The sequence below is a fragment of the Desmodus rotundus genome, chromosome 5 (assembly GCF_022682495.2).
Source record: "Desmodus rotundus isolate HL8 chromosome 5, HLdesRot8A.1, whole genome shotgun sequence".
Taxonomy (NCBI): domain Eukaryota; kingdom Metazoa; phylum Chordata; class Mammalia; order Chiroptera; family Phyllostomidae; genus Desmodus; species Desmodus rotundus.
Window position 1 is genome coordinate 112159980 of NC_071391.1, and position 14510 is coordinate 112174489.

General features: G+C 38.2%; 1 long non-coding RNA gene across 3 annotated transcripts in view; it reads right to left on the minus strand.

Annotated features, from left to right (window-relative positions):
- Positions 1-11892, minus strand: part of LOC123479554 (uncharacterized) — a 61868-nt gene extending 49976 nt beyond the window's left edge. For 2 of the 3 annotated variants that reach the window (XR_008427020.2, XR_006655198.3), the window contains exons 1-2: positions 11741-11892; positions 2940-3008 (exon numbers count right to left, since the gene is read on the minus strand). This is a non-coding gene — a long non-coding RNA (uncharacterized lncRNA). The remainder of the gene's footprint in view (positions 1-2939; positions 3009-11740) is intronic. The other variant, XR_006655197.3, reaches the window with a different exon arrangement.
- Positions 11893-14510: the final 2618 nt, after the last annotated feature.

Genomic DNA, 14510 nt, shown 5'->3' on the forward strand with positions numbered 1-14510 from the left:
CTCAGCAAACAGAAAACCCACTGCATCTTTGGAGACTCGCTTATGCCCTGCTGTTTTGTGAAACACATCTAGCCTTCTTTAACAAAACATTTCTCGCTCATCTCAACTCCTATGGCACCAACAACTCGCCATGGCTCGGCCCTGACCCACTCTCATATTCATTTTCATTGCATACAAGTCCTGTCTCCGTGGAGGGACTCTGAGATTCTTGCAACTAGGGCCCATGCCTTACATGAGAGCTTGTAGACTAGTTACCAGCAGTGGCTTAGAAGTCAACAAACATTTCTAGTTTTCCCTAGAAAGTTGCTTGATTTCTTTAAGCCTCAATGATTTCTTCTGAAACATTGGGGCATTAAAATTAACATGTAACTCAGAAGAGTTGGTCTGATTATTAAATAAGCTAAAACACCTAAAGCCTTTAGTATGGTTTCTGGGAAATAATCAATACTAAACAAATGTTGTTATAATTACTTAATAATAGTAGCCCAAAATGTTATAGTGTTATCTATAATGATGATCTTGAGATACTCTAAGAACCTGAAGTATTTTGGGGATCAGGGAAAAAAGTTACATTCAAATCCAATACAGAATTAGTCTTTAGTGTGTTTTAATAAAATTTTGACTTTTTAACTTTTAAATTGCCTACACATTTGATACTTCAGAGTGTCTTTACTTTTCCTGGAGGGAAAAAATGGGCCTTTTGACTATGAGCACCCCCATGATGTTTTCATTTTTTCTTCTTTCTTAGGATGGTGCTCTCTTTACCTGAAAATGGCAAGTACAAGTTTAACCCTTCGAACTTCCTGTATTCGATTCCGAAAAGCACTCTTAACCCCTGTCTGCAAGCCTGTGGCCTTCTCATGTACGGTGTGGTCTTCGGGACTTGCCAGCAGATCCCAGCATCTACAAGGCTGCCTCCTAATTTGGGTGCAAGAGTTCAGCAGATCCAAAAAGGCAGAGCCTTACTTTCTGTCTGCTTGTACTGCCTCCTCTCGATCCTGGGGTTTACATCATGCCAAACTATAATGTTTTATAGCATCAAGTGCCAGGAAGAAGTTATACTATCTAGGACTTGGTTTGAGGTGCAATATATAAACTTCAAATCTCCACACAGGTCCTCCCTGAGCCCAGGGTCAATTTGTTACATTGGATGAGTCACAGAGAAATGTAATGTATATCACAGAGGAAATCCATTTGCTCCAAGTCCTCCAGTTTCTGAAATTGCCCTTTTCCTCAAGATCTGGGATTAATTAATTTGAAACCTGAAGGAACATACTAGGGGAAGTCTGTTGTGTCTTCTCCAAAGAGTGCTGAGAGGGGCGGGGGAAAGCGTGCATTTTTCTTGGGTGGGGCCTGGCAGAAGCTGCCTGTTCCCTGGGGTTGCCATCTCCTCAGCTCCTGTGGCTGGCTTGATTTGCACGGTAATGGGCAACTCAGTCTTCCTTCATTTCCTGGAAATACCAAAAATGTTTGTGTGATATTTACTGGAAAAAAAAAAATGAAGGCGCTGAGAAGTAATGCCAGTCAGTGCAGGGAAGAAAATCACACACAGTCACTGTCAAATAAAGCAATTCATTGAAATTCCCTGACAAATGGAATCACCAGCAGCTGAGGCCCTTCATGGTCCCTGGGCCTGCCCAGGGGGGTGTCCTTCTTTTCTCCTTCACCTCACATTTTTCTGCTTCTTGCTTTTTCTAGAATCTTATTCTCCTGTGCCTCAAGAGAAATAGTGAACAATTCTCAAATTCATGTTACTCTTACAGGAAGACAATTTTAAGTGTTCTGATATTTCATTTTTCTTAGAAACCCCTGGGAAAATATGGAGGATGGCATCATGTTTATTACCTCGAGAGAAGTATCAAAGAGTTTGTATATGAAACATGAAAAACAATTCTCATATTTTTGTGGTTATCCCACTACCTTAGTAATTAGAGGCAGCTTCAGTCATTTTTTAATGATAGATTTTTATAGTAAATAAGAGAAGAAGTTGCCACTGGGCTAAGGATAATCAGATAAAAATTTAAAAAGGACACCAATGTGACCTTAGCCTGAGTCCTGAGTCCTAAACCCTTCAGAATGCAAATGAAAAGAGAGGTGATGTGACAACATGGCAAAGTGCTAGACTTCCTTTCTAGCTTCTTTGCAATCGGATGTGGCCTTAGGCTTGAGTTACAGCCAATACAATGTAAGTAGACACATTGTGCACTATTCTTAGGTATGTATTCTCAAGTGTGTATCTGTGTTCTTTCCCCTTCTGCCAGCTGAATGAATAGAATGCTTAGGGCCCGAAGGAGAAAGAGCCACAGGTAGAAAGAGCCTGTATCTCTCTCTTTTTTAAAAAAGATTTTATTTATCTTTTAGAGAGAGGGGAGGGAAGGGAGAAAGAGAGGAAGAGAAACATCGGTGTGTGAGAGAAACATCGATCAGTTGCCTTTCACACCCCCCCAGCCTTAGACCTGTTGGCCCGCAACCAGGCACATGCCCTGACCAGGAATTGAACCAGCAACCTTTCGCTTTGCGGGTTGATGCCCAGCCCACTGAGCCACCCTGGTCAGGGCAAGAGCCTGGATCTCTTAAGGACTGCATGGAGCAGAATTTCCTTGTCAGTGCACAATGGGCCTGGAATAACGTCCATATTAATTCCCTCTTGATAAAGAGAAGGGATGAGTAGAATGTTGCTTAAACTCTACATCCGTACTTTTTCCTGGGTCTTTCTCTCTACTTAGACAGGGATTCTTGTCTTTACTAAAGAGTGTCCTTTCCTTATCTTCAGTACTGGCCTCAGAAATCACCTTCCTCAGAAAGAAACTTAATTTCGAAGTGGCTGTTTGTTCTACATTAGCCCAGTTTACATTAGGATCATTCTCATATTTTAAAACGTGTAACTGCTATTAACCCTTGCTAGATCAAGCCCAAAGTCCAAATGGAGAGACCAGTACCTTCTTTATTTCTTCAGATGAATATAAAGAAGTAGCAGAGTTCTTTGAGCAGAGACTGGCAGACTTGTTCTGTAAAAGGTCACATAGAGAATATTTTAGGCTCTGCAGGACACACAGTTTTTATCATAACTACTCTACTCTGTTGTTTTAGCAGGAAAGCAGCTACAGACAAAAAAGCGCACGGTTTTGTTCCAATAAGTATGTACTTAGAAAAACAGGCGGCAGCCCTAATTTAGCCTGCAGAGCATAATTTGATGACTCCTTAGACCTTCATGCTTTCCTGTGGGGTACACATCTTTTTGTCAACAGTGAGCGCCTTGGTGGCCATACTGACACATGCATCGCTTTATATGAGGGAGCCCAGTGTCTAGAAATCCACAAGATCAATCAATGTTCCTTAATTCAAATTGAACTGGAAGTGCTTAACTTTGGAATAAGTGGAGGTAATAGTCACCCTGGAGTAAGAAAAAGTCAATTTACATTCAAAATGAATCCTTTAAAGTACTTTATTTTTTCTTCCCTTACCTAAAGTTTTATTGTTTACACCTTATTGACTTGGTTGTCTTTCAATGATAGCTCCAAGGAAAAACAATGATAAAGAAAGCAATTAAATCATCACTTCTAACTCCAATATCTGGCTATTATAATACATATATGGGTTGGATATAAATTATATAAGTGTGTATATATGTCTTTTTTTATGTCTATATTTAAAGTCAGGTATATCAGACTACATAGACTTGTTTTTTACAAGAGCATGTACAAATTACCTCATATCATTAATATGGAAAAATAGCCTCACCCTAACATTTATTTTTTATTTGTCTACAGATAATAGGTGTTTAATAAATATTTCAGAATGAATAAATAGAATGTTTTATTATAATATCCTTTATAATGCTGCTTCATTTTCCATTTGCTCTATGGATGCTTAATAAAAATTAACAAATTTATTTATTGATTCTTTGTTTATTCTAATGTTTTAAATTCATTTTTGAATGTCTATTTTATTATTACAGTAAGATAAAATCACAGAAAAGATGAAAATATGTGGCAAATTTTAAGGCTTTTATAAATCTTGATAAATTTCAGGAGAACTAGAATTTGAATCAAGGCAAACAAATTATCAACTTGCTCTATTTCCAACCAAACTTATGATGTCAGAGACACTCTAACTTTTATACACTTCAGAGTGAGAAACCACGTTGAATTTGAGTGAGAAAAATTAAGCCATTTCCTCGGGATTTGGCAGAGACCTATGATGGGAGGGGCTCACTATGCAGCCAAGTCAGTTTGGGTCATCACACCTCTATTAATCACTGGTTTGGAAGGCTTTGGGTTTGGCTCTGCCCATAAGTTCTTATATTCTTGGATGAAGGGAATTCATGAAAAAAAGTTAAATGACCCAATTCAATCTGGGAGGCCAGTATTACCCTGAAACCAAAACCAGATGAAGACATCACAATAAAGTAAAACTACAGATGAATATATTTTGCAAATATAAATGCAAAATTTTCAAAAACTACTAGCAAACTGAATCCACTAACATATAGAAAGAATTATGCACCAAGACCAAGTGGGATTTATCTCAGGAACTCCAGATTTGTTCAACCTGTGAAAACCACTTAATGCAATCCACCATACTAAAGAATAAGGGATAATAACCAAATTACCATCTCAATATTTCCAGAAAAAGAATTTGACAAACCCAACACCCTCTCATAATAGAAACTCTTTCAAAAACTAGGAACAGAAGAGAACTTCCTCAACTTGATAAAGGGCACCTGTGAAAACCTCGCATTTAACATAATACTTAAGGGTCAAAGACTGGATGCTTTTCCCCTAAGATCAGATGTCTGCTCTTGCCACTTCTATTTGACATTGTACTAGAGGTTCTAGCTAGGGCTATTAGAGGGGAAAAAGGAAACAAAAGGCATTCATATTTGAAAATAGAAGTAAAAAAATCTCTACTTGCAGATGACATGATCTTATACATAGAATATCCTAAGAGATGCATAAAAAATGATTATAGTTAATAAACAAATTCAGTAAGTTTGCAAGATACAAGATCAATATATAACATCAATTTTATTTCTATATACTAACAATGAACAATCCAAAATTAAAATAAAAAAACCCATTTACAATAATGTCAAAAACAATAAAATGTTTAGGAATGAATTTAACAAAGGAAGTGCAAAGCTTGTACTCTGAAAACTACAAAATATTGTTGAAAGAAATTAAAGAAAACCTAAATAAATGGAAGGATAACCTGTGTTTATGGATTGATAGGCTTAATATTGTGATGATGGTAATTCTATTCAAACTAATTTACATATTTAACGTAATCCCACTTTTAGTAGAAACTGACAAGCAGATCCTAAAATTCATATGGAAATGCAAAGGTATCAAAACAGCCTTGAAAAAGAGCAAAGCTAGAGCAGTCGCCCTTTTCACTTTCAAAATTTTCTACAAAAGCTGTGTGGTACTGGCATAAGGTTAGATAGATATGCAAGGTCTGTCAAGAAGTTAACCAGTCATATAATATCAAAAATAGAGTAATTTATTGAAGAAGATGCAAGATACAAGAAACATTGTACATAGGACAATGGTGCCTCAATCCCCTTCAAAGTAGGGACCTTGGGACCTCACACAGTTCTCCCAAATGCCATCAGCTGCCCCGTTGTATTTTCCTGAATCTCATCGGTGGTCTGAAGTCTCTTCCCTTTCAAAGGTGATTTTAGTTTTGGGAAAAGCCAAAAGTCTCAGGGCACTATATCTGAGCTGTACTGGGGCTGAGTCACCTGAGTGATTTGACATTTCACCAAAAAAATGAACAAAATGTAATTCACAAGTGGGTGCATTGTTGTGCTGAAGCTGCCAATCACCAGTTGCCCATAGTTGCAACCTTCTGAATCATCCAAATAGTTTCCACAGAGGAGTGTTCAAGCTTAATGCAAAAATTCATGCAGATGTGTTGCACCATTTGCTCAGTCATTTTGAATGTGATGGCCACACAGTGCACATGCTTACTCAGTGGCATCTACTGCCTCCACTGACTAGTGCAGTGAAGTCGTCATTGTTCACACATGCACATTCCAGTCCCCTCTCCTTGGCTGCCGGGTTACATCAATGTCATGTAAACGGTTCTCTTTAGATTAGCAATGGCTGGACTTTTTCCGGACAACCCTCAGTATATATCATTGGAATAGAAGTGTCATCCCATAAATAAACCATTACACTAATGGTGAGTATATTTTTGGCAAGGGTGCCAAGACAATTCAAAGGGAGAATAAGTCCTTTGAACAAGTGGCACTGAGACACTAGGTAGCCACATAAAAAGAAAAAAAATTGGACCCGTTTTTTACATCAGACAAAATTAACTCAAAATGGATTATAGACCTACATGTAAAAGCTGAAATTATAAGTCTGTTGTAGGAAAACTTGGGAGTAAAGCTTTGTAACATTGGGTTAGCCAAACTTTCTTGACATAATATCAAAAGCACACATGACAAAAGAAAATAGATCGATTGCACTTCATCAAAATTATTTTTTTTGTCTTTGAAAGGATATCAACAAATTTTAAAAATATGCTATGATCAAAAAGACAAATAATAAATACATTGGTGAAGATGTGAAGAAATTGGAATCTTCCTTAATTGCTAGTGAAATGTGAAATGGTTAAGCCACTTTGGAAAACAGTTTTGACTATTCTTCAGAAAGTTAAACATGGAATTACCATATGACCCGGTGATTCCACTTCTAGTCACATGTCCAGGGGAAATGAAAGCATATGTCTATAAAAGAGCTCATACACAAATATTTATAGCAGCATTACTCATGATAGCCCAAAATAGAAAGAACCCAAGTGTCCATTAAATGATAAAAATATATATATTAGTATATTAAGACAATGAAGTAGTAGCGGGCCATCACAATAAATGAATGATACAGGCTGTAACATGGATGAATATTGAAAACATTATGCTGAGTGGAAGAAGTCAATCACAAAAGACTGTATACTATAGAATTTCATCTCTGTGAATTGTCTGAAACAGGGAAATGCAAAGAGACACAAATTAGACTAATGGTTGCACTTGGGTGGTAAGATTAAGGAGCAGTAGGGAGTGACTGGTAGTGGGCATAAGATTCCATTTGGAGATATGACAATGTTTTAATTTTGACAGTGATAATGGTTGCAGAACTCTGCCTATACTAAAACTATTGAATTAAATAGGCACACTGCACAGTGTGTTAAATTATATCAAAATATAACTACTAAACTTTAAAAAAGTCAAATGAATCAAGGAAAAAAAGAAGAAAAGTAGGTCAATTTACCTTATGAAAATCATAATCACCACTAAGTTCAGAAGATAAAAAGAGAGAGAGAGACCACTGGTGTGAGAGGGTTCACCTATCACTCAGAATGGTAATTTAATGAAGTGATTTATCCTATTTGCTTTTTTTCTGATCCTGGAATTCATAGTAAGGATAAAAGAACAGGCCCTACTTTATTTCCATTTGCTAAAATGTGTGTTTCAACTTTATGTGACCTTTGCCTATTCAAGAACATTGCTTTGTCTTTGAATGATGACTTAATGTTGAATCACCTAGTGTTCATGGGCTTGGGTACTCGCAAGTAACGGGTGTATCTGGAGGGTACATGGTAAACCTTTTCCCAGAGAAAAATAACTGTTTCTCATTTTTAAGATGTCATATGAGCATTCCGCAGTAAAGCAATGTGCAAACTGAACTGATCACACTGAGTCAAAATGGGGCCCTTGGGAGGAGTTCTTATCTTTGGAACAAAGTTGTGTTAAAGTTGTGTAGTAGAAGATGTAGACCAATGGAGGATTTTGGTCCATGCTCCTGAGAGGAAGCGCCAATGAAATTATCCTTGACCTGAAATCATCCACTGTGATCTCACTTTTCCAAGCGTGTTGCTACAGAATCTTCGCTACAACTGCACGTTGTACTGAGGCAGGTTAATGAGATGCTAGGAGAATTTCTTGACAAGGGGAATGAGGAAAACTGAAGCAGAGAGTTAACCTGGAAACTGATGAATATTCTGACTGAGAGCTCCCCTAAAATTCTTGCCTCAAAAAAAAGAGATAAAAACTCTTAAGATAAAGGACCCAGTGCACACACTTTCTTGAGCATTCCGGTGCCCTGTCCCCTGCCCCTCTCTTTCCTCAGGCATGTATCTTTGCTTTCTTTTCCCTAAGCTCCAAGGGTCCACGTGAGACTTGTAACCAGGCGAGCAGTGGGGAGCAGCAGCTCCTCTTGGGCTAATCCCCTGAAACTGTCTCCAAGAGCCCTCATTTTGCTGCCATTGTAACTTGTCTCCTGAGCCCATGCAGTCTAGTGAATCTCACTTCTGCCTCTGTGACTTTCTTTGTAGAAGGGCAAGCGGCTCCACCTAGGCTCACCTCTTCCTCACACTCCCAAAGGGCCAGGGCAGCTCCGCCTGGGCTGCTTCATTTCTGCACATCTCCAAAGGGCCAAAGCAGGTCCGCCTAGGCCCACTCTTGTCGCTGTATTCTCGTTTCTTCCATCCTAAGTCCTTCCTTTATTTCACTGTCCTTGACTTTAAGAAATTTACTCTCGAAATCACCTGGACGTGTGTCACGAAATCTTTCCCAAGAACCCACACACTCCAGACCACGCTGGGGCAGACCCACCTGAGACCAGTCTCAGTTCCTTTCTGGTGACAGCACCACAACGTTCTCCCCAGAGCTTCCTTTATTTGCCACTCAGAATTGCCTACTGTCAGGCCTGTGCATATCCTGACTGAGAGGTTGTCTGGAATAGCCTTCAGTTACCACTGAGCAGAATTCTCTCTGGGTCTAATGTAGTAACAATTTCTCTCCCAAGAGCCTGTCTGTGCGGTGAAAATTCCTAGGGGTCATTTCTATGAGATATTGTCTACTTCTCCAGCTTCCACAAGATTCTGGCTCTCACCTCTGGGAGGTGCTCAATAGTGAAAAAAGTGTCTGAGACCTTTCAGGCCTGAAAAACTTGTGGTTGATTTTGGGAGACATTACATGATAATGTGAGTGCGAGAGAAGTGGCAGAGTCTAGGAAAAAATTAAGCAGAATGAAAGACCTCAGGTTAGGGAGAATGACAACTATGCCTCAGAATGGCTAACGAGAGAATGATGCTCCAATCCTCTGCAAAGAGTCCACCTAAGAACTCCTGGTCTACCATCAGGACCTACTGATTACCGCCTGTGACAGGCATTGGCAAGTGCTTTTGCTGTTGTTGTTTCATCCTCACCGGAGGACATGCCTACTGATTCTAGAGAGAGGGGAAGAGAGGGAGAGAGAAGGAGAGAATCATCGACGTGAGAGAGAAACATCAGTCAGCTGCCTCTTGTATGTGCCCAACTGGGGACCAAACCCACTACAACCTAGGTATGTTCCCTGACCAGGACTGAACCTGTGACCTGCTGGTCCATGGGAAGATGCTTCATCCAACTGAGCCACACTGGACAGGGAGGCAAGTGCTTTTTTGCATATTCAAGAACTCACATTGGGTCTTTTTCATCTCTAAGAGGTCAAGTGAGGACAGTTGCTCTCCAGCATTTGTCCAATTTTTCTTAGCTGTTGCCTGTCTGATAGGATAGGATTTATGAACTCTCTCCTTTTCCCCAGGCAGGATTTTTACTGTCCCACTCAGGGACCAGCCCAGGGGGAGCTTGGAGACAGGCCTCACAGCAATGCTGTCCCTTTGCCTTTTGACCCACAAAGAATGCCTTGTATGTCTCTGGCAGATTTCCTTGGCCTTGCTCTCTGCTTCCTTGAGCTCCCCTTGTTCCCACAACAGCTAATGTGGTATTGCAGGCTTGTGTGGCTGTGTGCTGGAGGTTAGTGAGATGAGTTTGTTAAGAGTATAAGCTCTGGGGTCTGAGTGCCTGATTTTGAATTCTAGCTCTGCTACTTTATAGCTAAAAATCTTATTAACTAAATTATTTTGCCTCTTTGGCAGCAAATTTCCATAACTACCTACAAAGGGATAATAGCTGTACTGACCTTATAGGACTATTATAAAGATTCCGTGAAATAGTATACACATGAGGTGTTTATCATAGTTCTTGGCACATAGTAAATGTTCAATGACCCTTAACTGTTATCAATGAAAAAGGAGCTCTGTAATAAATCTGAGCAAAAGTAACCTCGCAGGATTATCTAACCATAAATTCATATCTGGGAGGGTCACTGCAGGTAGTCATGCTCCAGGTCTACAAAAATGTTTATCTTTGCTTTAAGCAACCCCTGTCTATTGTTCTTGTTAATGTACCTTTGGAGTGCCGGAGAAACTCTCTTTCTTAGATCCCTTTGAAGGCATAACCACCCTCAAGGGAGCACATAATCTTATTAATTGTTGTGCATCCTGCTTTCTCCCAACTTTATGCAATCTTATTTACTTTCCCTTCCAGATGTATAAAAAAACTGAAAAACTCTCATTCTCTAGAGCATTTGATATCTTGCTTCTTGGCGTGTCATCAGTTTGGCTCAAATAAACTCATAAAAATTCTCTACAGATTTGGGTGTTTCTTATATGGACACTATTAATGCTGCATGTCTGTTAGCAAATGCTCCATGTTTTGTATACACATCTTACATTAGTGGTATATGACTAGATTGATGTTTTTAGAGAAAGTTCTGAAACCATAGACTTGAAGAGGGAGGGCAGTCTTTCAAACTATTACACCAGTCTGTCAGCTCATGAGACATTACACGTACCTGTGAAACCCATCCAATTTCAGTCCCAACTCTACAATGCAGATGGGAAGTGAGGGCATTCAGTATTGTGTCTGTTGAAGTGCTTGAGGATGGTTTATAGAAAATTAATCAAAGTCATTGAAGTAATTTTTCTCTAGACTTTAGCATTTTGGTCCTTTAATTCTTTGAGTGAGGTAGAAAAGAAGCTAAGACTGTAAGCTAACTAATTGCTCTGTACACAGACGCTAATTACAAAGAGATAAGGTTTAATGCTACCTGCATTTGGGATGTTAAGCAGCTAGCTAGGTTTTGAAAAGAAAAAGGAAAGAGTTTATAATCCTGGAAAGGGGGATGAAGGAATGAGAGAAATTGGATTTAAGCTAGGAAAATCCATCAGGATAAAACAGACCTTTCCCCCTACCTTTGACATTGCAGCATGACCTATCCATCTCATTTCTACAGGGTTATTAGAACTGTGACAATCATCCAGCCAAATACTCTTCACTGTGAAGAAAGATCCAGGGTGAGACTGAAGACAGGTGGGGGACATCTATTTTGCCAAAGGCTTTATCTACAATGCTTGGATTTCAGTCTTCATCCTAGACTGATCTTCAAATATAGACCACTCAACCCTGGTTAAGAAATAATTTTCTCACCTTACTGTTGTTTGGCTTTTAATGTGAACACAGTCTAATTCCTAACAGGTACCTAGCATAATTTCTGATGCGTGAATCCTTGTTGAATGAATGAATGAGACTAATCAAGTATAGCTATCTCAGACTATACCTGAGTCACTGTTAGGGAAAACAGAGTATCAGTGTTATGAAGGGTCAGATGGTAATTTCATATAATAATAAAAGCCAACATAGTTGCAAAATGAAATTGATTATGTGATATGATTTGCAAAATTTCCATAAGGGTGACAGGCCCAGTATATATTTCTAGTACTATTTATTTCTGTTGACTGAAGTTTTATATTTTGATTAGAACTTTATGCCTAGCTGAAATAGCATTGCCCTTGGGAGATAATGCATGCATATATTCAGGTATAAATACTTCCATGGGAGAAGACTCACCAGATCCAGCCCACATGCCCAGGGACAGAAGAGTGCTTCTGCACACGAGACAGTAGACCAGGTTTGCTGGAGGATTTGTGCTGCGAGGTCTCCAGTCGGAGTCTAGGTGGGCAGACGAGGGGTAAACACTGAGGGAGGGTTTGTAGCAGCTGTCAGACAGCAGGAGGGCACTGAGATCCTGAACACTGGGAAAAGAGGATCAACTCTGAATTGGAGATTAGGACTGTGGGAGGAGATTGCTGACTGCTTAATTACTAAGAGCCAGCTGGGACAGACTCTGTCTTTAGAAGCCAAGTCTGCATCCTGTGTCACTATGTCAGCTTCTGACTGCTAGTGAGAGATGATCATGCACCAGAACATCAACACCAAACAAGCTCTTAGAAATCATCTAATCACCTCATTTTACAGCTGCAATTAAGTAATTTAAACTAAATCATACATAGGAGTTGATGACTAGAGCCTCTGCTGCAGTGTTTCTTTTTTAGTTAATCCACATATCCATGTTATAATTGCTCTGCCCGCCGTATTCCCTAAATGCACCCGTACGAAAACTGAGAATTTCCAAGCTGAGGTTTGAGTGAATTGAAACCGAACCACCTTGTGGCCCCGACTCATCACAGATGGCTTTTCTAAAGAAACACACAAGTCTAAGGACCAGAAAGAAATAAACAGTTAATATTTTGCAAGTTGTTCCCTTAAAAAGGCATATGTAAGATACCTTCAATCCTCCTAAAAGTACTTCTCTCAGTCTCATTCATCACAGTATAGCTATCTCCAACTTCTCTTCCTCTTTCTCTAAACTCCTTGAAGCTTTCCTTTATACCCAGGTAACACTGGCTTTGGCTATCTCAATTTCTCACTTTCAGTACTTAGTTATTTCTTTGGAGGAAAGAGACATTCTTTCTCTTACGAAAATCAGTTACATTTCCAAGTGTCTTTAAATCATTCTCCCCACCTCTTATTTTCCATCTGGACAACAAGAAGCACTAACTGGGCAGGCAAGGAATGATCTGTTGTTACATTTTAACTAGTACCATTTATGGTGAAAGTACAAGGATGGTTTAAATATGTGTAAAAAGGCATATAATGTAATTTAGTAATTATTTTTGATTTAAAAAGATAAGTTCTTTGAAAAGCTTAGAGGTGAACTTTCTCATCCATAGATGGTATTTACAAAAATGTATAGTGAACCTCAAGAAGCTTAGAAATATTTCCTAAGGAGTGGGAAGATGGCAACCATTTTATCACCATTGTCTGACCAATGCAAGATGAGCCCCACAAAGTGACACATGGTACCTGAAAGGAAGAAGCAAAACAGTTGTGTTTTATATATGTTATGATTCTTCAAATAGAAAATGCAAGAGAATCAATAGACTATGAATACATTAGAAAAAGACTAATAGATAAAAGACCAACATATACCCATCAATAACATTTTTTTACATTGGCATTTACTGATTAGAAGGTGTATTTGAGGAAAAAGATAGCATTTACAACATTAGAAATGTAGAGCATACTGGAATCAACCAATAAAAATATACAAATGTTATGGGTAAAATTATAAATATTATTGAAGGACATTTGAAAATCTGCAATAATGGAGAGACATGACAGATTTGTGAAAATGAGGATTTCATATCTAAAGATGTTGATTTTCCTAAAATTAACTAAAAAATATAATTCAACTTTGGTTGAAATCTGAGAGGGTGGGGAGGTGAAATTGGCCAATCTGATCATGAAATGCACGTGGAAAAGTAAAAGTTGAAGAAGAAGAAAGAAAAGTTCTCAAAAAGAATTGGCACCATGATATACTACAACCTATTACAAAGCCAAGGAAATTAAAACAGTGTAGACGTGGGGCAGAGAAAGACAAACAGACCAAAAGAATAGTGTGGAAATTCTGGAAATATATCCACATATATGAATCTCCTGATTTCATAATGAAGCCAACATGAAGAAGTAGAGAGGGAATTGTTTAGTGGTATTGGTAAGTTTGTTCACAATATGAAGTAAAAAATTATACTCCAAATGGTAAACAAAAAATAATTTCTAGGTACATTAAAAGTGACAATATTAAGGTAAAGCCAGAATACCATTTGAAGAAAATATAGATGAGAAAGGAAAAGGTTAAATAAGACACTAAAAGCAAAATCCATAAAAGGAAACATTTTACGAACTTGAATATGTCAAAGTTAGGTTGCAAATAATTACATTGTGAGAAAATAAATGTTTATATAACTAATAAAATATTAATACTAATTAATATATAGCTAATAAAGGATGAATATACAAGGTATCTAAAATCAACAAAAGATAGTAATAATCTCAGTAGAAAACTGAGCAGAACGCGAAAAAAACGATCCACAAAAGGCAAAACCAGAAATTGCGAATGTGCATGTAAAGAAATGCCCGATCTCATTAGTTATGAGAGAAATACAAATTAAAACAATAATGATACACCACCTGACACCCATGTCGTGGCAATTATTAAAGTCAGATAAAATCATGTTCTGCTGAGGATGTCAGAACAAGAATTTTAAACATGTAGAGCTATTCTGAAGTGATTTTAGAGTACTTAATAAAATGAAATATGTACATATCTAATACTGGATATAAAACCTAGGTAATTTTTCATGCAAATACACAGAAATATAAAGGAATGAACAAGAAGAATCATACAGTGTTGCTTGCAATAGCTAAGAATTTGAAAGAGCCTAAGTGTCCACCAAAAACCTATTATTTTGGAAATATGAAGTGTTTTACATAAACC